This window comes from Lichenostomus cassidix, chromosome 2 (genome assembly GCF_008360975.1).
Source record: "Lichenostomus cassidix isolate B80296 chromosome 2, HeHo_3.0, whole genome shotgun sequence".
Taxonomy (NCBI): domain Eukaryota; kingdom Metazoa; phylum Chordata; class Aves; order Passeriformes; family Meliphagidae; genus Lichenostomus; species Lichenostomus cassidix.
In genome coordinates this window covers 130,213,457-130,239,693 of record NC_139482.1, presented here as the reverse complement: position 1 = coordinate 130,239,693, position 26,237 = coordinate 130,213,457, and the positions used below count along the sequence as shown (strand labels likewise).

The 26,237-nt window shown below is 37.7% G+C and overlaps 1 protein-coding gene across 5 annotated transcripts in view; it reads right to left on the bottom strand.

Moving 5' to 3' along the window:
• The window catches only part of VPS13B (vacuolar protein sorting 13 homolog B), a 433,483-nt gene that overhangs the window by 398,362 nt on the left and 8,884 nt on the right, over positions 1 to 26,237 (bottom strand). The window lies entirely within an intron of this gene.

The following is a 26,237-nucleotide window of genomic DNA, read 5'->3' as shown; positions in this document are numbered from 1 at the left end:
TTAAACCTAAAAAAACAGTATTTTATCTTCTAAAGTAGCCAGCAGTCTATCACACAAAACCACCAGAATATATTAAGTCAAGTGCAGCTGTCAGCACTACACTGTGAATGTTGCAAGGTTTTATGAAAGATGTCTATATTATAACATAATGTGTAAATTTTTATCACATTGGTTAGTTTAAAATACAGAGTGCCTCCTCTCAGGCAGCACGGACAATACCAGGATTCAACATTTGTTATTCTTTCCAGTGAATACCATGCCCATGTCACTTACTTCCTTGCACAAACTGGAACATTGAGAATTCAAATATATCTTTCTTAGTACTAACTAAAGGGTTGTTCTTTAATATCAAATAAAAAACCATCTTCTTCCAAATCTGTGCCAATCATTTTGAATGGAAAATAATTTTTATCCCTGGTCTAATTTCCAATGAAAGAATAAGTACAAGTTTAAAACAAGGTAGGAAAGTGAGTGTCACAAAGAAATGAAGTTGAGTGCCCAAGGGAACAAAACATACAAGCATTCTGAAAGGAGCTGGGGAGACAGGACTGTTACTGTTTGTGCTCAACTGCGACTCCAGCCATGTGCAACAGGGAGAAATTAAAAACTGGACAACAGGATGGAGAAATAAGACTGAAAACAACTTGGAGAAAAAAATATGTGGGAAAGTTAAAAAAGCTTGGAAATATCCTCTAATCTCATATAATGCCAAGAAGAAAAGCTCAGGGGCCATTTAGTAAAGAATAAGAAAATACTGTATCTTGTTTCAAATCAAAACATGGAACAACATCTGTAACAAACTACTGAATAACTTTAGCCAAGAAATAAAAAGTTAAAAAAGAAACTCACAGAAATATTCTCTTACATCATTAATTCCTCATGATTTTATCTATTAGTTCACATTGTGAAATCTGTTTTATAAATTTAAATTTGACACGAGTAATCACAGTAAGTCATCAACTCACTCAGGTTTCACTAACACTTATTTTACATGGTATATACTAGTTACTAGTTATCCACTACAACTAGTGGATAATAGTTGTAGCACCTTCAGATAGTGTAGCACCTTCAGAAACTAACCTCAGGTGTACTATCCAAAATACTAGAAATTCACGTAAGTGCAACTGCATTTGTGTGAAACGAAGAGACCTCTTCTTGACTGACACTTTTTATCTGCAGTTCTGAAGAGCAGCAGATAATTTCATTACTCAGAAGGCAAATCCCTCACGTTATAAATAAGTCTTTCTGTAATCTTTAGATCATGTCAATAATTTAAGGACTAAGACAATCGAGTATTGTCCACCCACAGCAATCACCCAGGGATCACATTCATGCTTCAGCACCCTCCTGTGGCACAGACCATGGTCCTTTCACTCCTGAATCCACCATACACAGACAGACATACTCCACTTCTTCTATTCCAGCAGATCTCCTCACTACCCACCTCTTCCTCCTTCCTAAAACAGCTGTGGACCAAATCTTTACCCCACATCTCACAGAGTAAACTGAACAAAGTTGGAATCTGCAACAATCACTTCTGAACATGTCTTACATACCATTAAAATAAATATCCAAATAGGTTTTTAAAAACTATGTTTGTTCAACAGGAAGTATTGACACATACATATTCCTAAAGTGCTCTGGAAATGTAAGGCTCTAGAACACATCACTTTGAGTCATGTTTTATTCTGAAATCTTGCTATAAGCATGGTCAACCGATTCTCAAGACTTACTGTTGGAGGAGGAACACAAGTTTGCGATCTACTGAACAAAGAGATTAAGTATTTGTTTTATACTTTAAAAGAAAAAAATGCATCTATCTTTCATATAATTAACAGGCCTGCACATTGTTATTTCCAAATTTCCTGGCAAAGAAGCCAGGATGCAAAGAACCAGACGCCTGCACACTGAACAAATATCGAAGCATTGAATGCCTAAACAGCCCTTTTTTGTGTGTTTGAGTCTCAAAATCAGATTGTAAGCAGTAATGAAAGGTTCAAAGAAACAATATACTGCTTATAAATGAAGTTACCACAGGACATGACTGTGGCAGTGCATCTTACTGATAGGAGTCTTAACACAGTAACACAATGATTTCTAAATATCCATGTTTTTCCATATACTGACTATGCTGCCTACATTGTGACTATGTTTCTAAGAACACCATCTGGCACATAGAACATCATCCGAGTCCTGCTTGCTCTGTGGAAGCACAGAGGCACACTTACATGTAGGTGAGTTGCTGTACCAAATGATGAACAGCAGTTTTCTATTCACAGGTGTTCTTTTTTTAAGCTATCTCATACTCCAACAAGCATTAGAATGAAAAAGTATAGTTTAAATGGGAAGAAAATATAAAAATTGATTTAAAATACAATTAAAGAGTTGCAATTTCAATGTGGTGCTTAAGAGAAAAAGAGATGCAATACTGGACATAGACAACCTGTGGGGTCCAGTAGCTCTGAAAAATAAATTAGTAACAATGTAGATTAAGAAAAAACAGCAACTCTCTTATGAAGCCAAAGGTTCATGCCAAATCATGATACAGAGTATTTTAAAGTTATCAACTGTATGCAATAATTTTACAATTTTAATAAAAACTCTAGATGACAGAAAAACCTAGTTACAGTGCTGTCATTTAACTCCTTATAAATCCTTACACCATAAATGTCAAAGCCAAACTTATCTACAAACTTAAGTTATGAGTGCTTCATACAGATATACAAACACAGCTTACCAGTGTAATTTCCAAATAAAACTTCATGTGTCACATAAATCCCAAAGATACTTCCACTTCTGCTCTTCTTTAGTGATTGAACTATAATCAAGTTATACGCACGCTTGCCTATCATAAAGCCTCTGCTCCTGTTTGCAAATGTACTATATTACAGTCCTTAATTACTTTCCAAAAAAGATTCCTTCATGAAGGTATTTTGGCAATGCTCATCAATGTAGTATATAAATAAAAGCTTAAAATACACAAACAATATATGTAGATACGCTTGTAGCTAAACCAACATGCAGTTACATACAAGTTTGTGTATGCATACTTACATATTTATAAAGTTTTGCTTCAAGTATATCTAATATAATTACCTATTAAGACATCGTTTTACACCTACTTCCACATACAAAATGTCCCATAACTATCTCTATGGACAAAATTCATACTACAGTTTTTCCCCTCTAGATACAGCGTGCAAAATAGATTTAAAAACACAGAGATCCCAAATACACAAACCCATTTTTCACAAGTACTATCTGTTCCTATACTCAGCTTTGCAAAATAGCGTAAGAATGTTTTTGGTGACAAGTATTAAATAAGTGATATTTGTCCATGGTATTCACAGTGCTCTATTTTACTAGAGAAATAACTTCATATTTAATCAAAAACTTTGCAGGTTATATGTTTTAGGTCAAGGAGAAGAATTTTGTCTGTTACTTCTCCAAATCCACAACTTTTCATAACTAACCCTGTAAATTCAAGGTCTTTGCCTGGGTTGTTTTTTCTCCCTCTGAAGTTTCCACTTCAGTCTGAAACATTTTCCTGCCTGATCGGGTTTTTAAAGTGTATAGATATTTCAGACTTTTTTTGTTCTAGTAAACAAGAGCGCTAAAACCACACAATTAAAAACGTATTTATTAAGTAAGAATATGCTTGGTTTAGAAAACCAAGGAGAGCTTAGATTTTTCTCTTAAAATGCAAGCCACCTTCACCACTACATCACTTTAGGTCAATCAACATAAAAATGTATATTCTTCTTGTATCAGACTGAGGAGTTCTTATGCTCCAAGCACAAAAACTAAATCTCTCCAAACCTAACAGGCATGATGCAATATAGAAGACTCTAAACACATTTCTCTGGTTTCTCCATGACAGGACCAAGTGGGGCTTTTTCTAGAAGAAAAGCTTTGCACTGTAATTAGGTGCAAAAGATGGACAGTAGCTTTTCACTTTCAGAGAGTTTTGATCAATGTAAATCCCTGATAATATCACATTAGTTACCTCTGACTGATACACTGAAATAAGGTGCACAGCACTAATTTTTAAGGGGTTGCATCAAGACATTCACAAACAGCAACCATTTTCATTATTTGTACATTCCTAAAATCAAAAAGAACATGAAGGCTGAAGAGGACACATAGAGAAGACTGGGAATTACTAAGTTTCAGGGTAATGCACTTTATCACTCTTTCCTTATCAATTCTGATTTATAGCTGCAGAAAGCAACAACAGAGAGTAAATCCTGGCAGCAGTGCTGGGTTCTGTCCCAGAAGGAAAATGACCAAAGATGATGGGAACATTCCTCTTACACCTACATGTTGTAAGCTTTTTGAACAAAAATAAACCCTGACAAAAACATTTTAACCAGCTCAAAATTCATCTTCAAAAGTCCCACAAATTGAGGGCCTCCAAAAGAAATTTCTGCTGACTGCTGCATCGGCAGCATGAAGGACAGAACTGCAGGAAAGAAAGATAAAGCATTGAAAAGAAGTGGGGCTTTTCAGTTGAATTAAACAAAACTCCAAGAGCTGCTTTTTGAAACTAAAAAATGGGCATGTTCCACACAGCACTGAGGAAACAAATAGGTGATGGTGCACATCACATCCCGAAGGACTCAAGCAGCACCAGCACACTCATCACTTCTTTTCTGGTCACCACTCCCTTTATTCTGTCCCTCACTGCTCCTGTGCAAATGTTGCACTTGGCTTAATACACTCCATTGTGCTAAGTCCATCCAGCCACCCATAACCAAACATCCAAAAGTTATATAACTTATCTTACCTAGTATCTCAAAGTATACACCAGCCATAGACCACTAGTCCACTTGAGTTCTTTCCTAACTTTACTACTGTTAAAATTGTCAAATTAGGGTATTCCAACTGCTGTAGTAAGTTCTGAACACAAAATCTTCCTTCTTTTCCTAATGTCAGGAGGGGAAAAGCAGGAAGTACTCTATTTCTGCCTTCCACATTACAGTCTCACATTGTTCCCCTGCTGCAAGTGCCATTAGCCCAGAGCATGCATTTGAGGGAGCACCAGCCCTGTAGCAGAACAAACATCAGAGAGAATCATAAGATCACCACAAGGAAGTTTTCTCTCATACTTCCAAATATGCAAGGAGATGTTCAGTTTCCTAGGGCTGCATAGCCCACAAACATCCTGAACAAGTTTTTAAAAAATGCTTCATAAGTCTACCCAAGAAATTTTTAGGCACCAGACTAATTTTTGGAGTGCAATATTCTAGCCCACAGAAGAAATGTGACTTATGGCAACCCTAAAGATCAGGGAAAATTAGTTCCATTTACAAACACCTTCTTATAAGAAAATCAGATGAGATGATCAAAAAGCTTCTGTTAGTGTTAAAGTCCTATTCATCCAGGATGGTAGGAAGCTTTTTCAACAATTATTTACCCCAATATTGACTACTGAATAATGCTAAAACTAGTAGATGATCAGAAATATAGGTGAGATACCGCAAGGATGACAAAATACAAAAGAAAATGAAAGTAAAATTGTAGAAACAAAAAGCAAAATACTTCTTAAAAATGGCATCTTTAATTTAGAATAACAATATAACCTTCAAGGAGTGGAGGTTATAGCAAAGCCAGTCACTTGGCTTAATTTAAGGAAAAAAAAAAGCAGTAGACACTGCCCATATTCTCTTTCTGATGTATCTTTTTGCTATGTAAAACTCAAATGTGTTGTTGTCTCTCTACAAGATTTTAAAGGGATCAAAATTTACCAAGTGGCTTATGTTATGTAGGATATGTAAGTTTACCAAAATAGTTTGGAAGAAGTTATGAAAACTGGTCTCTGAACAACAGCCAAACCAAGGAGCATGAGAAAATTCCTATTAACATCTTGCAGCAATACTTCAATCAGCTACAAAACACTAAGTGGAACTACACACAGTGGTAGATCTTAGTTCCAGCATTATTAAATGGAAAAAGAAACCTCACTCACATTTGACAGTAAATTTTAATTTGGCATCTGAATGTAAAAGTATGTCCAATAATTTATTTTGATCATATAAAGACAATTACATACACAGCTATTACTAGATCCATATTAAATGCTGCAAGACCTATAAAAGTTATTGGAAACAGGTTTTACCCCCATACTAATGTACAGTAATTTAGATGACTACCTTTTAAACTATCTTTATATCCCACAGCACAATGTTCAGAATCCAGGTGCCAGTGTGCACCTCAGATACATTGGGAACAACTGGATGTAACAGAAACACATGAGACAATATAAGTAGAATGAAGATACTATGTGAAAGCATTACAGACAAGCAACGAAAGATATGTTACCTCTACATATCTAGAAAGGTTTGGGTTTTCCTTTCCTCTCTCCCACCCTTTATTTCTGGAGGAAGGAGCTTTATTTCTTAGGCAAAAAGAGTCTGAGTTTCTGAGTTACTTTGCCCCAGTAATACCCTTCAGGCAGAGTTTGGGACATTCTCCAACTCAGGGTGGGAGGCCAGCAGTGGAGGGGAAACTAAATTCATTAGGCTTTTTGCTGAAATCCATACAGGTGGATTATTGTAGCAATATTACAAAATACCACCATGAGTGTATAATGGCAGCATGTTATGAGATATTCAGTAAAACATTTTATTGAATAAGAGTACAACAAAACCAGCAATAGCAAACCATGCCCCCCAGAGAAATCATGAAACTACCTGCTACCCACATGGTATTCTGTGCAAATGCCACTAAGTACAGAATTAAAGTGGCTAAGTGTTTTCAAGTTAATTTTTGCCCAAGCAAACTACTGGTTTCAGAATTTCATTAAGAGAAATACATATCACAGCAGTGAAACACACGGGGTAAAGCTACCACTACACAAATTATTACAACTGGAGAAGCTGCTGGGCCACACACCAGGTGAGGGAAGGGGCATGGACTGCAGGGGATGAGATGGGCAGCCTTGGGAGACAAGGACGTGGCAGACTTCTCAGCAGGTACAGTAAGGGCAGTGCAGCAGCAACACTGCTGTCCCCAAGCTGATGCCCTACAGTGACAAGTAGCCTTCTGCATACCCTACAAAAGGCAGTGCCTGGTCCCAGCAAAAATGAAAATGAGCTGTCCACATAGCAAACACCAACAGGCAGCTGATTTCAATACAACAGACTCTAAGCCCCAGCGAGCAGTGTATCTGAATTTCTACATGCACTAGAGCCTAGTTTTGAAATCTGATAAGCTCATCAGTTTTACTAGGGACTTTTACTAGCAACTTACATGTAGACAGAAGATTGTCTCAGTTGCTGTCATCCAGGAGTAAAAGAACTGATTTACTGATAACATAACTCAATGTGCAGGGACATAATATCTGCAGTCTCACACACACAACTAAATAAATAAACAAAACACCCAAAACCAAAACTGTGAACCCTCTTTTCAAACAAATTCCAAGGAACATTACTGCTAATAAGTTTTTTTCCTCCAAGTGTTAGACTATAGCAAAAAAAAAAAAAGTGGAGAAAAATGTTTGCATTTTACATTGCTATTGTCATTTAATTTCTATTTAAATGCATATTACATATTATCATTTTCTATGTTAAATGAAGTCTATAGCTTTGTTCTTATTGAAGGGGCAACTTCAATTAAGAGACTGGGAAAGCAATGACTTAATAAAATGGATCATAAATGGCATGACATTCCAGTGATGTATTGACTTCAGTCTTAAATATTTAACATTCTAGTGAGAATATAAAGTGGTTTTATAGATACACATGAGAAGCTTTGGACAAAACATCAAATATTTGAACAGTACATGAAATAACATTCTTTTAGAAATTAAAGCTCTCATAAGAATAAATAGAAAAACAGGACAAAAGTAGCATTCCCAAGAGGATAGAGAAAAGGCAATTTTTCCTAAAATAAACTGGTATTCATTAAAAAATGTTTAACGTAAGAGTTTGTCAACAATTTCATTTATAAACAGAAGTATGATAAAGACTACTATTATTTGCATTTTTACTGCCAGAAAGAAACACCAACATCAAATAACTGTGCACACTATCTCTGCTACCAAACCAAATAAAAGTGCTTTGAAACTCCCACAAGAAAGTGTGCAAGCACTCAGTTTTTTTAAATTATGAGATTCATCCAAACAGAATCCAAACGTGAATTTTTATCTCATAAAATTAAACTCAAAGAGACAGTACTATATAACTTATTTTGTCAGATAAATACTTCTCAATCCTTAAGACTCATTAATCTTGAAGAAATAAACTACTGTAAAAATTGGGAAAAGTTACATTTGTCTTCTAACCAGTTGCTATGCTAATTTTCAGCCTAGTTTAGATCAGGATTCTGAATAGAGCAAATATTTATAGAAACTGGTTCAGGACTGCAGAAATTTCTAAGGGCTGGCTTTCTGACGGGGAGCATGCTTATACTACCCACGCCTTGCACTCCCTTAACTAAAACAAATTCGATTATGCAACAGCGCAAATAAATCCATATTAACATTCAAAATGAAGCAGCAATTGAAGCACTGTGGGTTTGTTCAATGAAAGACATGGTTGAAGCAGGGAAGGGGAGTTTGAGAAAGGCAAAGAATAAGCTCAGGCAGCAGAACAGCACCTTACAAAGCAGCAAGTAGGATACCAGGTGGTGATCTGAAGTACATGGTGAACAGAAAGCTGAAAATAGTTTTTACTGCCTGAGAGATCTCCTAAGAATAAGTTTGATAATGTTCTAGTTTACCAAACTGCTACATTTGTGACCTGGATGTCAACAAACATTCCTGCTCTCCCCTCTTCCACATCTTCCCACCTGCTCTCCTACCATTGCTAAAACAAGATCTGAAACCATAGTGCAGACACAAATAAAAAAAACCTCTACACCATGCAAGACTGACCTGTTGCTCATTCAGAATCTTTACAGATTAATCAGTACATAGTCAAAACCAAGCAGCAACATACTTCAGTATTTACTTTTTCATCCATGGTGCCTTTCAGAAGCAGAACAGGACACAGAATAAGTTCCTGTTCTTTTGAACAGGCTGCATATTGCAATGAACCAAAACCAGAGCAAAGGCAAATTATGTATTTGGGAATATACTTGTGTTTCTTCAATTGCAGAAAAAAGAGGATAACCTTGCATGAACTAAACCATTTCTTAATCAGTAACAGCAGTAAACCTGACATGAATTTATATTTAAGAATAGATGCAAATATCAAGATGTGCTTAGTGCAAGAAGTTACATCAAGTCAGCACAAATGACAGGATCATACCACACTTGAATTCATTACAATAGTGTTCAATGATGAAAAAAATCATGTACAAAGGAAGCTTTAATGCTATTATGGCCTGAATGTGTTTACAAGGCTACTTTATAAATAATTTAAAGCATTACATATGTCCTTAGAAGCATTATGTCTCCTTAGAGACAGGAATAAAAACTGACAAGAGTAGAACAATCACTTAAGTGTGTCTGTGCTTTCTGCCTACATAAGATTGTTAGACACAAGCCTTTTGCACAAATCCTTTTTTTTTTTCAAATTAAAAAAACAAAAGTATAAAATCCTAGAGTGTGACATGTAAAAGACACAAGTATCACTATTAGGAGTTTTAATTGGGTAAAGATATCCAAGAGTATTACAGTCATAAAATGCAAAATGTTATACCTCAGACCTTAAGATGGGCAAAGCTCACAGGTCAAGCATCAAAAACACTAAGACAGGAAAAAAAAATCTCTTAATGGTTAAGTTTAAGATGAGGCAGAAGGAAGTGTCAAGAATGGAACAGGTATGTGTGTGATGCTGTTTTGACTGTTTTCAAGCAGAGCAGGACATGACAAAGCTGAAAGAAGAAGGGCACCACCACTCAAAAAGCTCAATCCCACCACACCATGCTTCCTTAATGTTTCTGTCACAGTGGAATCTCACCATCAGGGGATCTCTTCATAACTGCTAGCTGCAATTCCCTCAGCTTTCTCTCTCCTTGTGGCATCACTTATTCTAGAACCAGCAAACTGCCTACAAGTTGTCCCCACAAAAGAAAAGAAAGGAGCACGTCAGATTGATCTCTGCTCAGAAGAGCTCAGAAGCCTATTAAATCAGAAATCATGAAATACCAGTGCCAGCAAACTGTAAAAAATACTTCCAAGAGCTGGGATCCATCTTCTATTAGCAAGCAACACTCACAGAACTCATACCAGTCCATTGGTGCGGCGGACAGGATAGGATCTTGGTATTAGTATAATCATCAGAGTGGTTTAACGATGTGTAAAGACATTTAGCATTAACTTCAAATTAGCTCTTGAAAAGAGTCAGAATCTTATAATTGCATCCTAAACCAAGAATCTGTGGGCCAGAAACATCAACATCTAGCCAGGTCCAGCACAGCCAGAGGGAAGATGAGTGCTCACGAGCTGGCAATTCTGAGGCAAGTCTGTCCCTCACCAGATACTAACATACAGGCCAATTCACTGAGTCAGGCTCCTGTGGGCTCATCACCTTGTTACTTGCTTTAAGCACAAGATCAAGATGAAAAGAGGCGGAAAAAGAAACACTTAGTTGGAAACAAAGTTCACTTTCAGATTTCTGAAAAATTATATTTTGCTATTTCTGTTTCAAATAAAGTTTTCAAACATTCCTGAAAGCACACCTTTATTTTGTCTGATCAAAGTATTCTGCTGTTTTCACACACAAGAAAGCATCGACCTGAAAAAAAATGTGGCCACAACACACACAAGCCCTGAGTGTAGCCAGTTCTCTCCTCCAAAAGAACATCTCCCTGGTGGTACCCTGTAACCATAGGATTGATGTACCTTTTGAGGCACTTCAGTGAAAAAGACAGCAATGCTGCTGAGGGAACACAGCCAGGAACACAGTCCAGAATAGAGAACCAGACATCCAAGCTACATTTCACACACAACACAGGAGCAGTTCAATTAGACACAGCTCAATACTGAATAGGACCAAAAATGTGAGGGGCCTGCTTTGACAAGCAGAAAAATACTGCCCTATGCTGCTTCAAATGCAGTATCTTGTTTGGTTTTTATTTTCCCCAAGACAGAAGAGGCACTATAAAGACCATTTTGCAGAAATTATGTTTTCATCAAATATGCCAGAAGTAAAAATGAGCAGCCATAGCATTCTCTTTTTTCAAATTGATTGGTTATATAGACACCAGCAGAAGTCAATCTCTGACTTTCCTACGACTATATGCACAGTTCACTTGGTTTTACTTGACTGAGAACAGAAGTGCTTAAACAATTGGTACATAGGTAATAAACTACAGTTTTATAAGTCACATTTATGAGAGGAATACTCTTTGATATGCAATAAATGAAGAACAGATTACAGTATCTTGACCTTTAGATTACAGTCCCCTACAGTCCCTGAGAAGGGAAAGTTAACTGCAGAAGATTTAGCATCATCAACAACTAGAGGATTCAGATGAAAAGAACTGGGGCATACGCATAAGTAGATAAAAGATATGTCCACCATTAACTCCATGCCACACAATTGCTTTCAACTTTTATATGGATACAACTACCATACTTCATTTTTGTACAAGTCAAGCAAAGTAGAACATCCTTAACAGAGCAGGAAATGAAGTTTTAGTCATTGCACAAAATAAATCAACAAAAATGTAATGTCTGTTGATGACAATGAAACCACTAGCATATGCACTCAGGACTCTGATCTATTCTGTCCACCAGATGCTCTCTTTGTGAAAGGCTGGTAAAAAGAATTAGAGAGTTCATTGTGGCTTACGCAGATTTTTTTCATGCTGTTAAGTATTTTTCTGAGTTTTACTGCAAAATCTTAATGTTCTTAAGGATCATAAGCAAATATCTACGATGAACAACTTATAACCCACAGGCCATATGCAGTATGGCAGGACAATTCATCTAGCTCGTTCCCTCTGGCTGCCTCTCCTAAGAATCTCAGCTGCACACCAGATGACTCCAGTGGAGCAGGCAGTGTGCTCCCCACAACCATTTTATCTAAGGGGCTTGCAGCCTCTCCCTCACCATATAATAAGGCCATCTTTAAATGCATGCTGGGAAAAGGGTTGAAGAGCTTCCAGGAAAGATGGTCACTTCCCACTGCCAGAACAATGCATTTACCCTACACCACCATCACTGTCCACATCTGAGGAACATCTGGGAAGAGGACCATCAAGAACAGGCTGAACTAATTGTATGGAGTCAGCAGCACACCCATCTGCCCTCTTTCTCAGGTCTTCATCAGGCCCTGCTGGGGAAAAACCGAAGAGTAGAAAGCTTAAACACCTGGAATCCAGTAGAAATACAGGAAAGCAGAGACTTCCAGAAGGCAGCAGAACTACATACACATGCAACACAATCCAGATGATATTCACCTACAGAAAGTGTTCCAGAAGCTGTGAAATATGGCACTCTCCCGCCATTGGGAATAAAAAACAAACCTGAGAGCAGCCCACCCACCCAAGGAGTGGAACACTGCTGTCTACTGTGCTCCCAACAGCAGACAGCACCAATTGCATTGATCATGAGGCCTCTCAGATCCTCTAACTGCATGGAAAACCACTGCAGTTCTTCAAAAAGTAGTCCCACATTACCAATGCACTTCTAGAATACCAGGATTCATGATTCTGGAGTTTAATTCTAAGTAATTACATATTGCTGCTGCAGCTGCAGCTGTTAATTCATTTCAGGAAACCCTAAACTAATCTGAAATATTGACTAATGCTGACAGGTTAACAGGCCTAACAGGCTTTGATATCTAATGAAACCAAAAGATATTTTCAGCTTTAACCGAAAATACTTGAAAATTAAATAAATCAATAAAACCCCTTACATGACAAAATCTTCCAGAAGAATGATTCACTCATATAAAATAAAGAAGGAAAAGCAGTTTTGCATTATTCATCCTCCAACTAGGTGCAATACATAAGGACTTGAATTGCAAAAAGAAGGACACCAGCTCATAGCACTCTGGGCTCTGTACAGACCTTTGCATGTGTAAAGGAAGCCAAGTGGATCCCTTGAAGCCAAGATGAGAGCTTCAGAACATGGTTTCTTAGCAAGTCAGTCGCAGAACCACTAAACAAACATGTCAGAGAAGAGAAAAGGGGAAAAAATCGTATTTCTCCATAGAGAGATCAAGTTTGTTCAATTTTGCCCAGAGGCAAAGAAATAAATATTTACATCTAAAATTTATGCTTTTATAATGCTTGGAGCAAGGCTAGATGGTACAGAGTGTGGCCAGTAGCACAGTACAATTTCCCTGAGGTTCTGTGGCCTGTAAAGAGGGAAGACAATGACTTTTCCTTAGAAAGGAAAGCACATACTTTAACCTGAATATTTACCCATTCTTTTGGAAGAAGTGAAGCTCACAAAGATTGAATATATTATTATCCATAAGAGTCCAAAATAAAACACAATCTACATCAATTGTGCAGCAAAATTATTTAACAGGAACTGCTCTTCAAGTGCAGGTATTGCACAGTAAGTCACAAGCAATAGGTGAGTAAAGGGAATTTTTCTGCTTAAGTTGTACCTAATAATTTATAATTCAATCATACCCTTTTAGAGAAAATACTACTCCTTCCAAAAAGAGCAAGCTATAATTTCAGAGTATACTTTGTACTGAAAGAATTAAGAGTTTTTTGTCTTTTGGAATTTTAAGATGCTTTTACCACAGGTGAATAAATTACAGGGTTTTTCCACTACAAAAACTGTAATCATGCCCATTTTCAAATAGTAGGTTTTTCTGTAATGAGGAGCTAAAATACATTCCAACAAATTTATCTATGCTTTAATCTATCAACAAATGAGGAAAAACTACTTCCTCTCCAAGGAAATATTTTTTAATGCATTACCTCACCTCATTCCCCACTAAACCACACAAATCCAAACTCTTCACCCAACTACATGAAACAAAGCTGGATTGTAGGGTCCTGATTTCATGTCAGCTGGATTGGGACAAATCTGGAATTATGCCAAAGTAAATCAATTGAAGTAGTCCAGACCTACACTGGGAAAGCTGAATCAGAATATGACCCCAAACTTCTAGGAATTATGCCAAAGATGATATATAAACCTTTTCTCCCTGTACCTTGGAACAAAGACACTGACTATTGGCATTACATTTCCTTGCTGTAAGTACATCTGGGAAGAAGTTCAGTAAAGATCAGTAAATGGACATGGATTACTCTTAATCTTTCTACTTTATACACCTGTATCTACACATCAGAACAGGTCCTCTGTACTTCATAAAGGCAAATACACCATTCACACATTAGTACTTGTATTTGTCTTAGTAAACCTATTTTCTGGAACATAAATCAGCAATGCTGTGGTATCTGAGTTTCAACCCTTAAATTGCAGCAATCACTGTCAGTTTCTGTTCCAGTGCAAACGGGTTCCTTTCCAATATTCAGGAATACGTACCATGACATCACTCCCAAGTACTAATTTACCAAATTAACCACAGCAAAAGAGAAGCCAAATAACCCTTTCTATCTGGTGCACCACCACGAACAGTGAAGACATGCTGTGGCAACCTTTTTCTAAAAGCAGCTGGTGTAGGTTTAAACCCTGAGCTGCCTAACAGCAAATGCAAATTTGGTCTCATCAGTGATATGCCAGCTTCTGCTCTCCAAATGCTTAGTATACACCAAAGGGAGGTAAAGGGGCTGTGGCAAGGAGGAACAGGTCTGCTGGCTAGAGACCAATCAGTTAGTTATTTGTCCAGGACTATCCTGCAACACAGTTCCTCAAATAGATGAACTGTCATATCACCCTTCCCTCTATCTCCATGTCTCCCAATACATAAACTGACAAATACAACCCCTGTAATTATCTTTGTAAGTGTTGGTATTTTGGTTACTTATATATTCCAAAAACCATTATGTATTAACACACAAGTTTCTGGCAAGATGATGTGCTATTTTCCCTATTAATTTTGATGTGATAATAAAAGCCCAACATACAGAGCCAGAGAATTATCTTCAAGGGGACCTGTGTCAGGAATGAATGCACAAAAGACCTGAACAGCCAACAGCCCTGTCACCTTTTGGAGGTACCAGTCAGTCTGACAAAGTTTTTTTTAATATGAGCACTCAAAGCAGATTTTAGAAAATTCGTGTACCTAGACACACAAACCCTCTTTGTACTCATACATAATCCCTGAGGCAGTAAATAGTTTAACACAGGTAAACTCATCTGAAATATATAAGCATATGCAAATCACTAGCATTAATTAGAGGTATTAGTAGGGGTTTTTTACCTACTAACCTGTTGACTATTTGGGATTTTTTCCTAGAAATATAGCACATTAAGCTGAACTAAAAGCAATTCTATTGAATTCAAATTCAAATCCACAACTCTGAGACCCACAAAATACTCCACAGTTCTAAAATACAAGTTAAAACATTAATTCTAATATTTAAATTACACCATCCATTTCCTTGCGATGATGTTGTTCCTTCAATTCCCGAGCAGCACAGCCACTTCACCAAAAAATTACTGGATACTATCATAGCTGGTACAGAACAAACCTATTATTTACATTTCAACAATGCACTTTCTAACTGGTGCTTTGCCAGGAGTTCAACCTGACATTCAGTTTCCAAGTTCATTTTGCAGCCTAGAAAGCTCTTACAGGTTATCTCTTCTCTCCACGCAGCGTATTCAGGTCATTTGCTTTAGAAACAACCATAACATTTACATTTGTTTCAGCCAGAACATACTCCCAAGCAAAGCTTGCACCTTCTATGCCAACAAATCTGTAATCCTAATATGCTCCGCTTCCAGGAAAAGTCTCACAGACTGCTACCTAGGTCTTGTTTTCAGAAGCAGTAGCTCATGTGCAACAAGATCATAACACTCCAATTTTCAGCAAATGAAAATAAATATTTCCCATCAACAAAGACAGTATTGAAAATAAAATAAGAATATGTTTATAAACACGTATTGATTTAAAACTAGATTTTGAAATTCTGAATTCTCACCATGTTATTTCCCAAACAACTCAGTCTTGAAAATGAACCCATTCTGCTGCTTCACTCTCTACGTTGAGCTGAAATTGCCAAGTGCATTGATATGGCATTGCAATACAGACATCAGGTCTTGCACACTCTCTAGTCCCAAAACACAACTCTTGAAAAAAAATAAAGCACTGGCTATGTTCAGAAAGATCAGTTCAGTAGGCCAGCTGATAGCTACTCAATATATAATTTAGTTGAATGAGACTGGTCAGACAAGGATACACTTAGACAACACGTGGATGAGTGAAGAGATTCCAAAAAGAAGAGGAATCAACTTCTACAGCCAATAGTCCAAGCAAAGTTAAACTGCTATTCTATGTTGAATTCTATGTTAAAAGGAAAAATCTAGCTAGGAAGTTGGTGCCCAGAGTTAAGTATTTAAAAAAACCCAATACACAAAAGAATGGGATAAGGAAAAAAATAAGGGAATTAACAAAAATAAAGTAGTAAGAACCACAGATTAATTTAAGAGTGTCTGCCCCAAAAGCACCAGGCTTTAAAAAAGTACAAATCCAAAACACATGTCACATAAAGCATTGATTTCTGTTGAAATACAAGTTGATCCAAAAAACAGCAAGCCCCATATCCACATCTATTTTAGAACAAACCCATGCAATAACTGTGTTGTAATAATATGCTCTGAAAATATTTTCTTCAGTGCATAGGAGAAAATAATAATATATTAAACTACTAAGTCTGAAATATTATGACAGATTCAATAAATTCAGCACTATGCAGGATTCCCAAAAAAATATACTTACGTGGAAAACTACTCCAACACGTCTAAAATTAGGATTACATCTTTCCAAAATATGGTATCCTGAAAAATTTCCACCAAAAAACGTGAGATATTTCTCAGCTAGTCAGGTGTTCCAAGGCAAACAAGTGGAATTCTTCATGGAAGTGTGCTACCATCACCTGATTAAACAATCTATTTAGAATTACCTGTTAAGATATGAAAGCTTAAAGGATCACCAGGCACTACCCCAAAAAAAACCACCCTTCCCCTTCACATCCATCAGTTTTCTTTAATCTCTTCTCACCTAACCCATTTGTCCATTCAGCTGCCTCGGTGCTCCTCCACCTACTGCTCCCATCTGCATTATCCTTTCTTCTTGCTACTTGAGAAAGACAGAATTCCAACTGATGTTCCACATAAGACAACAAACTTCAAAAGTCATACTCCAAACAAGTGTTTTGTACTAAGCTAACACCATAAATCTGGTATAAATCATTTAGTGCCCAGTTTTGTAAATATGCTTGGGACACTATAGCAAGTCAGAGCGGACTCCAGAAGAGCTCTAGTGGTTGCAGGATATGCATGTTTCATCTGGCTGCCTCCAACTTTACCTGCTGAAGGAAGAAAATTGAAGCTGCAGTATCTGCAGCTGCAAGGTTTCTCAACAGCCTACAGAAAGGTCATAAATGGAGGTACAGTACTAGCACCACACAAGCATTTAAAAAAGAGGTCAGCCTCCAAACCTGGGACATTGATTTGGCAGTTGAAAGAAAGTTCATATACACTATGTATAAAGAATTGAGACACTAATGTATATAACCCACATTTATACATAAATAAACATATTTCTGTCCTTCTTGAATTTGAAGGACAAACTGTTTTTTTGGAGGGCAATGAGTTGTTTAAAACCTGGAAAGTGTTATTTCCTTTTTGGCAAGGGCATATTTCCCAACACACAACTGACATCTTAAAAAGGCAGAGAGCCAGTCTAAGTTAATATACCCAAATAGTAATAAAAAACCCCAAACAATCCTTAATTCTGAATACTTAAATTCTAGAAAAGCAAAAAGGCAATTTGGGCTATATGACAAGAAGTCCAGCCCATATGTCTAAGACAAACCAACTGTATGAGTATACTAACAGATGAAGTACTATTAATTATGACTAGGCAACTAGGGAACCTGGGCCTTGAACCTCAACCAAACCCCAACAGTTGGCAGGCATTACTATGCTGAAAACGAGTTGTTTTTAAACAGCAGTTCTCCACTCAGATAGGAGCTCTAAGATAATACAACCATGTCAAGTTAGCTTTTCAACTACCAGCACTGCATTATGAGGACAGTCTTTCAATCATTTTTTGTAAATCAAAGAAAACCATTAGTTTAGAAAGAGATAGTTCACACAACAGAAAGAACAACACTACAGGAACTTGAGCTTTACTTCCAAAATGCAAAAAGCAGAAACTCCTGCTCTCACCAGTAGTGCAATAATTTCTACAGTACACAGGAGCACAAAATAAGCATCAGCAGAAGTCGGAGGTGTCTATGCACGATAATGAGACTATAACCTTGAGGTTTGTCAGTATGAAGGACATAAGGACTTCACTGATTCATGCCTGGACTGGGTTTGCAGGGTGAGGTTTTGGTGGCAGGGATTTACAGGGGCGGCTTTATGAGAAGCTGCTAGAAGCTTCCTTTATGTCTGCTGAAGGCAACGCCAGCTCCAAGACAAACCTGCCACTGGCCAAGGCCATCAATGGTAATTATCAGATAACAGATTTGAGACAGAAAAAGAAACTGTTGGACAGAAAAAGATGAAAAAATAAACTATTGGACAGAAGCAATTGCAGCCAGAGAAAAGAGCAATGTCCTTACATGGGACCTAAAGAACCCAGAAAACACCGAGGCAAATGAAAGAAAGGGAAGAGGCACTCCAGGATGGGGCAGAGATCCCCCTGCAGCTCATGGTGAAGACCATGGTGAGGCAGCTGTGCCCCTGCAGCCCATGGTGGAGCAGAGATCCACCTGCAGCCTGTGAAGGACCCTAAACTAGAGCAGGCGGATGCCTGAAGGAAACTGTGATCCCGTGAGAAGCCCACACTAGAGCAGGCTCCTGGCAGGACCTGTAGACTCATGGGGAGAGGAGCCCACACTGGAGCAGGTTTGCTAGCAGGACTTGTGATCCTTTGGGCTATTCCTGAAGCACTGCACCCCATGGAAGAGACCCATGCTGGAGCAATTCACGAAGAACTGCAGCCCATTGGAAGGACACAGCTTGGAGATGTTTCTGGAGGAATGTCCCTCGTAGGACGGACCCCATGCTGGAGCAGAGGGAAAAGTCTTCCTCCTAAGGAGGAAGTGGCAGCACAGCCACAGCCCCAATTCTCTGTCCCCTATGCCACTGGCAAAAGGAGGTAGAGAATCAGGAACAGAGTGAAGCCCAGGAAGATGGGAATGGTGGGAGAAAGTATTTTTATGATTTGGATTTACTTTTCATTATCCTACACTGATATGATTGGGGAAAAAAAATAATTTCCCCAAGTCAAGGTTGTTTTGCCTGTGATAGTAACTGGTGAGTGATCTGTCCAATCTTCATCTCAATCCGTGATCCTTTTCTCTCCTATCTAGCTGATGAGGGAAGTGATAGAGCTCACTGATTAGCACCTGAGAGCCATCCAGGGTCAACCCACCACAATGCCTAAGGAAGAAATTTCATTATGACAATCCGAAGTACAGCTGTACTGCTTGGTTGTATCTGCATCCGTTACCTTCCTTATTAAGGTACCACTGCATCCTCATATGCCTAAAAGTCTTCCAATTTACACTCAAGTCTTCTTGACAAACAATCTCGTACCAGAATGTTCTACTGTTAATACAGAGTTCAAAACACTGCTGGAAGTAGAATATGAGTGAGCATTAATTTGCTGTCTCCTGTCAGTGCCAAATACATAGACATCAAGCACTGTTCTTTGCCTATAATATGGGACCAGCTTAACTATCACAGTTTTCTTTTTTCTTCTACTTTGAGTGAGATTACATTCTGAGAAAGCAAATCCAGATTGTTTGCAGAAGGTTTCCAACTTATATCATTATAAAAATTAACAGAGTGATAGAAATTCATTATTTTGGAAGCTCAATTTCCACTTTCTGACCATATTAACCTTTTTGTGAACCCTTGGATATGAAGAACATGCAGCTTTACTACAGCTTCAGAAGGCACTACAGGGATGAGCTTTCACAAAGGAGGACAGTAGGGAAAAAAGTGGTGCTCGCACATGTCCATAATTAGAAATTTTGTAAGATGCCTACTGTCACAGACACACTAACTATGAAAAGCAGACAAGCAGGCATTAAATGTAGGTTACATACAGATTTTCTGAACCTAGACTGCCAGAGCAGCTTCTGAAAAAAAAAACCACCTCAACTAACTTCATGGGATTCACTGTGCTCCCAATGGGAGACACACCATGCCTAGTGATCACAGCATGTTGATTCTATTGGCAACTCACACAAGACAAGTCTTCTCATTTCAATTAGCAGCTGCAGCACATTTTCCTTTTAATATGCTCTAGGAGAATGGAGGTTTGACCAAAAAGGTATCCAGCTCATTAGTTCTGAGACCCTGCAACAGAGGTCAAAGCACAGTAAGCCTCAACAGCCAGGAGATTTCTTAAAAATCACAAACTTTGAACAACACCACAGAGGTACACAGAGAAGACCCTGTTTAGAAAACAAGATGAGAAAAGGCAACATTTACTCACTAGATACTATTGCTCCAGCTGCTACAGGAACTGAAAACTGTAACTGTTACATACAGCTCTTGGCACCTTCCTAAATTTGCAACACCTTTACCTTGCATTCTCTCCATTACACTTATAATATACTAAGTGCATTCATTTGAATGAAAAAGCTATTGACAATCACTGATGTTACACAATCTTAATACCTGTTGTAACAATGACCAGGCTGATCTTAGACCCATAGAATCATTTAGGTTGGAAAGCATGTTTAAGATCATCAAGTCTGTTAACTGTTTTGACAACATCAAAAGATTTTCTTGACAAGAATTGCATTCAGATTCTGCGCTCTCTGCAAGAATACAGCTCCAACTGTATGTACAACTGCTTTTGCTTTCCTTGCACCTATCACAGTAAATATGCCAGACATTGGGTACTTGTGCACTCATACATTCCCTCTCTTGCTTGGTCATCCACTCAGTCATCCACTGTTTGGCTGCTCCGAAAAGCATCTTCCTAGTCAGTTCTTTCTCACGTAAAGTCACATGTGCTCTCAAGATACTGGGACAGTTTACCACACCTTGTCCCCATGGGTGTTGTTAGGAGTTAGGCACAGCACAGCTGTTGAAGATGTCACCCAGGATTGCACAGGCCAGAAAGCAGAAGTGCTTACTATACAGGTCTTGTTTTTTACCAGAAACATATAAAAGCAAGGCTCACACCTAAAAGCAAGGTTCACTCCTCCAGAGTAAGCACTAGGATTAGGTCAGAATTGCCACACTATCTTTGGGTGTAAGCAGCACACCAACCAATGCTGAAAGATCTCCTAGGAGCAAGCATAAGCACAGAAGTAATCTAGCAGGATCTCTCATACCTTTCACAGTAACCAGTTTCAGACATTTGAAACCACCACTGCTTAGCTCTGAAAAGGACTCAAATAGAAACATATTGACAAATCACATAAAAATTATCCAAAATAAGGAACATGGTAATAGGCATTTAGGTAAACAAGACAGGTATTCAGGTTGAAACAACACAAGGGCAGTGGAAGGACTCCTACAGCTAGAGTATTAAGAAATACGCCTGCAGGAGTCCTTGAACAAATTCACAAAGGCAATTTCTTCTTTCATAAGCAAAATTACTGCAATCTAAAGCATCAAATACTTTGCTTTTAAAGTCTTTTAAAGTGGTTAGTAGGAATGAAAATAAGTAAATTACATGGTCACTCTTGCATGCCCAGCTAGCACACGTGAATATTTATCCAGCTTTTAGGAAAGCTGCTCATCTCCTCCTCAGCCTCTCATTCGACAACACTGGAGAAAGACAACGAAGTGTCTGAACCAAATGCTGCAAGGCCTTTTCTAGCACCTGTTACAGCCTGCCTTTACTACTTCCTCTATTGAAAGAGAAAGTTTACTAAATGCTTTTGCAAGAGATTTGTGGGGCATGGTATTTATCCCTTAAAAGGATAATATCCTTGAAAGAGAACCTCCTGCCTAAAACACTTTTGTTCACATAAAGCAATTCATAGAAAACATAAGAACTCTTCAGACTGGAGTTATTGACAGAAAGTGGCACAAAACCCAACCAAGGACTCTGCCAAACCTTCCTAAACCTTTGGAAAACACTAAATTACAGTCTCATTTGCCTAAAGCAATTTGCTTTCATTCAAAATGATGTGGATAAATTTTCTTGTTAGTTAATATACACTGATTTGTAAGCATGCACACACAGAAACACAAAATCCTCTTTTTCATATATTAATATATTAAAACACAAATAAGAGCATCATGAACTGGCTGCTTAATAAGAATTTCATATTCATTCTTGACCTGAGATGATGATTCAACACTAGCTGATGACATAGTTTGCTTCCTATAGAGCAATTCTCAATATAATCTTCACCTTAAATTTTGCATACAAGTGCTAAAACTCCGTATCAGATTTACTGAACTAAACATACTACTATGAAAGCAAGTACCAAATGAACTTTATTTAAAAAATAAAGACCTTGAGCTTCTACATGAGCAAATGAAAAGCATAAAGGTAAGCCACTAAAGACTGTTAGTTAAGTCTTCTGACTTCAAGTCTTACCATATTTTTGCTGTCACAGAACAGCAGACTTACAGACTCAGATGGAAAAAACCAGCATCACTTGTCCATACAGCCACATTCAACTGAACTACAATGCAGGTGAGGAAAAAAACAGGAAAGCACTGCTTCAGATCTGGAGCTAGCTTTACCACCTAAGCAAGACTTTATACAACTATACCCTCACCAAACAAAGGCCTTCTGTCTTCACCTTTAAAGTCCTTCATAGTCTATCAACATCCCATCTCAATCATTTCCCAGTCAAGACCAATTTCTGCTTCCAGCATTCTTTGGTGGCAGTCTCTACCAGTTGTCCGGTAAGAATGTGTCTGGTATTCTGACAGTCATGCTTGTGGGCTGTTCTACACTGCTTCCACAAAGTTATTATATTCCTTCACAACTTTCTTTGCAATGCCTCATCAAAGGAGCAGTGCTCACTTGTCTGTATGCTGATCCAAACTGCTTAGTTTCCTTGTGCCCCTCTACTAAGTGCTTCAACCTAATAGCCTTCCCCAATCCCATAATTAATTATCCTTGGAGTACAGAGAGCCTTAATATACATCAGCATATTTCTGGTGCACTGTATTCTGCTTAAAGGCAAGGACTCAAAAGTGAAGCAGTAATACAAATAACACATTTCTCCTTGATCTCCTCATTTGCATCAGTTCCAAGAGTAAAAACCACAGAATTCAGGGCTGAGCATGAAGAACCATCTTGCAGTTAGTTATAAGGGCAGGAAGGTGAAGAAACCAGACACAGGCTTACAGGCTTGTTCTTCCCAATTCGCACTACCTGGATTTAAAGCCTCTCGTTTGGGCACAGAGGTATCTTGGCATGGAGAGGGGAAGAGAAAGGAGCAAAGAATTTCAAATAGCTTTAAAAAAAATAATTTGTGTAGAAGAGTTAAGAACAGTCCAACTGGACAAGGGGAGAAAAACTCAAGGAGGAAAAAAAAAAGGTATGATAGCTAAAAAGAGTATAATACTGCAACTTTAACCACCTTCTAAAACAAAACATAGCACTCATGGAGAACAGTGTCAGGACAGTCAATTACTATAATTTAAATGCAAGTCAAGCAAACTTCAGAATCACATTTAAGTGTTTAAGAACAGATATAAAAATCATACCAACATATTCGAGAACATTATAAATGCTCATACTTAAAGCTCAGTGCTGCAGAAGATTATGTTCAAGAGCAAAAAAAAAAAAAGCCAGGCACAGTTGCATTAGGCTGACAGACATGAAAAAGCAATGTGAAACACCTCACACCCAAATGCTATTTCAAGTACTGACACTGACCTAAGTCATAACCAAAAATGCACACAAAGCACATTCAACAGAACACCACTTCAATCACTGCAAAATTCTGTTCCTGATGCACTTCAGTTTAATTTTCTTTTAAAGTAGACACAATTATCACTCAGTTTTTAGAAGTAGTAGTGTCAGATGTAGTAAAGGAAAAAAAGGAAGAAAGGCAGAGAAAAAAAGGGGAAAATCAATGACCTTCAAAATGTTAATACCTCTGTTCCACACTGCGGATTTTGTACATCACTAAGTGAACTTACCACTTATACAACACTTCTGCTTAGAAAAAGAATTTTTGCATAAAACTAGAAATTGAGCTATTACTGTCTAATCCAATCTTGGCTGAGGAGATGCTGCAATAAGCATAAACAACAAAAAAAACTAACACTGAAGCTGAACTAACAGTGACACAGCATCACAGTAAAGCATATATACACAAAAGCATCCCCAGGGGACTGATACTCTTTAAAAACACTCTCTGTCAGCAAAACGCTGTCTTCCTTTTTACAAAATCTTTAGGGTCCACTGGACAATATCTTCAAACAATGCCATGTATTTTAATCTTCAGACATCTTCAACAGAAACATTCCTTGAAGTAGCCCCTTTCCAAAGAAAACACATCTCACTAAGTTGAGGTCAAGAACTTTCTTTTTTGCTCAGGTGAAATTATGCATGTTCTCATTAGAGATTTCACCTAGGGAGGAAATACATGATCAAGCCAATCAATTTGAGAGCTAAACTAAACTTTCTTGCTAATTATGGTCTTCACTGATATGAAGTTGTTGGCAGAACAGTTCCAACTGGAGCTAAACTCACTGGAAGTTCTTTTTGCTACCATTTTCCACAAAAATATTTCATTTCATTCATATTTTTTATTCACTAATTTAAAAAATTTTTATGACAATTTGTTTTAGCCAAGTTCACTGCCATGTTTTGAACACTTTCAAATAGTAATTTAAAAAATGAAATTCAACCTGTCAACTTTTTAAACCACATCCTCAGAAAACAGCATAGAAGTGTTTTCATCTACATTCTTGTTAGTCAAAGATAATCCTTCTATGGCACAAAAACAAATTTTACCCTCTTGAGCATACATTCCAATGAATAATTTGTTCAAATGTCAGTTGCAATTTTCAAAACTCTTTCCTTGCCTCTGAATCTTAAACATCTGTAACAAATACTTGTTTTGAGAGTGCTTTACATTCATGACACTTGACCTTCTGATGTATGCACCACAAAATTTAAGTTTCAAATACCATGCAAGCAGGAAATCTGATCATTCCAGCAGTAGCCATCTGCAAGGTCCAGTATCAAATATTAGTTCTGGGTTGCACAAAATCATGAGCTACAAATCTTTATCTGCAACTCATAATTAGTTGCAATTTGCTGCTTCCGAAAACACACTTCTCATGAACATCTGGTCTCGAAAGCTTACCTTAACGTTGGAAAAGTACTTAGTATTTGGCTGTTGGTGTGTATATGCACGTGCATATATGCACACAGATTAAGTGTAACTACAGCATGCAAATATGTCCTTTGTGGATGGCTAGGCCTAGAGACCTCTACTCCAGCAAAAAATTCTCTTAACTCTGTAACTGAGAAAGAATATAACAAGAAATATCAAACATAACAGGAAAGTGTTTTCCAATGTTCTTGCTGCCTTGTATCTCTAGTTATTAATGTTAAATGTTAACAGCTCATCAAGCATCCTACCAAACACTTGAGTTTTTTTACAAATTGGAATTTTTGTTTGCACGATCCTTAATGTGACTGAAGTACTGTTGAAACTGAAATGTGAACAAGGCTTAGAAAAAAAACAACAAGCAAAACAAACCAGTAAGCCTCTCTAGAATTAAAAAAATGCCCACAAGTTCAATATTAACATATCCAAGTACTTTTAGTTAACTAAGTTAGACATATGACATAAATTGAGCCACTGCGTATTTCAGCTTCATTGTGTCAGAAGGAAACCTTTCCTGAGCCTGTGAAAACAGTTAATGCACAAATTATTCTGAACAACTAAAGAAAAAAAATCCCTGAAGACCCTTACATATAAGAAGTCTTCCAGGTACTCAAGCAAGCACTATAACTTCTAAAGGTAAAAATTAATTACACTCCAGGATCTTCAAAGTATTCCTTCAATAATAGCAACACAACCTTTGAAAAATGCCCAGTGCTGAGTTGTGCCACATACAGCTGACACAAGCAACCAGCACGGCTTCTTGGGAGGCAGAAGCTGGAAGCACACAGAATGCTATATTGCTCTTGAAATCCATTTCTTGCCTAGTCATAGGAAAAACCTGACAGAGCACTGTTAACTTGCTTTCACATCTGCAAGAACACAGCTCCAGCTACTACAGA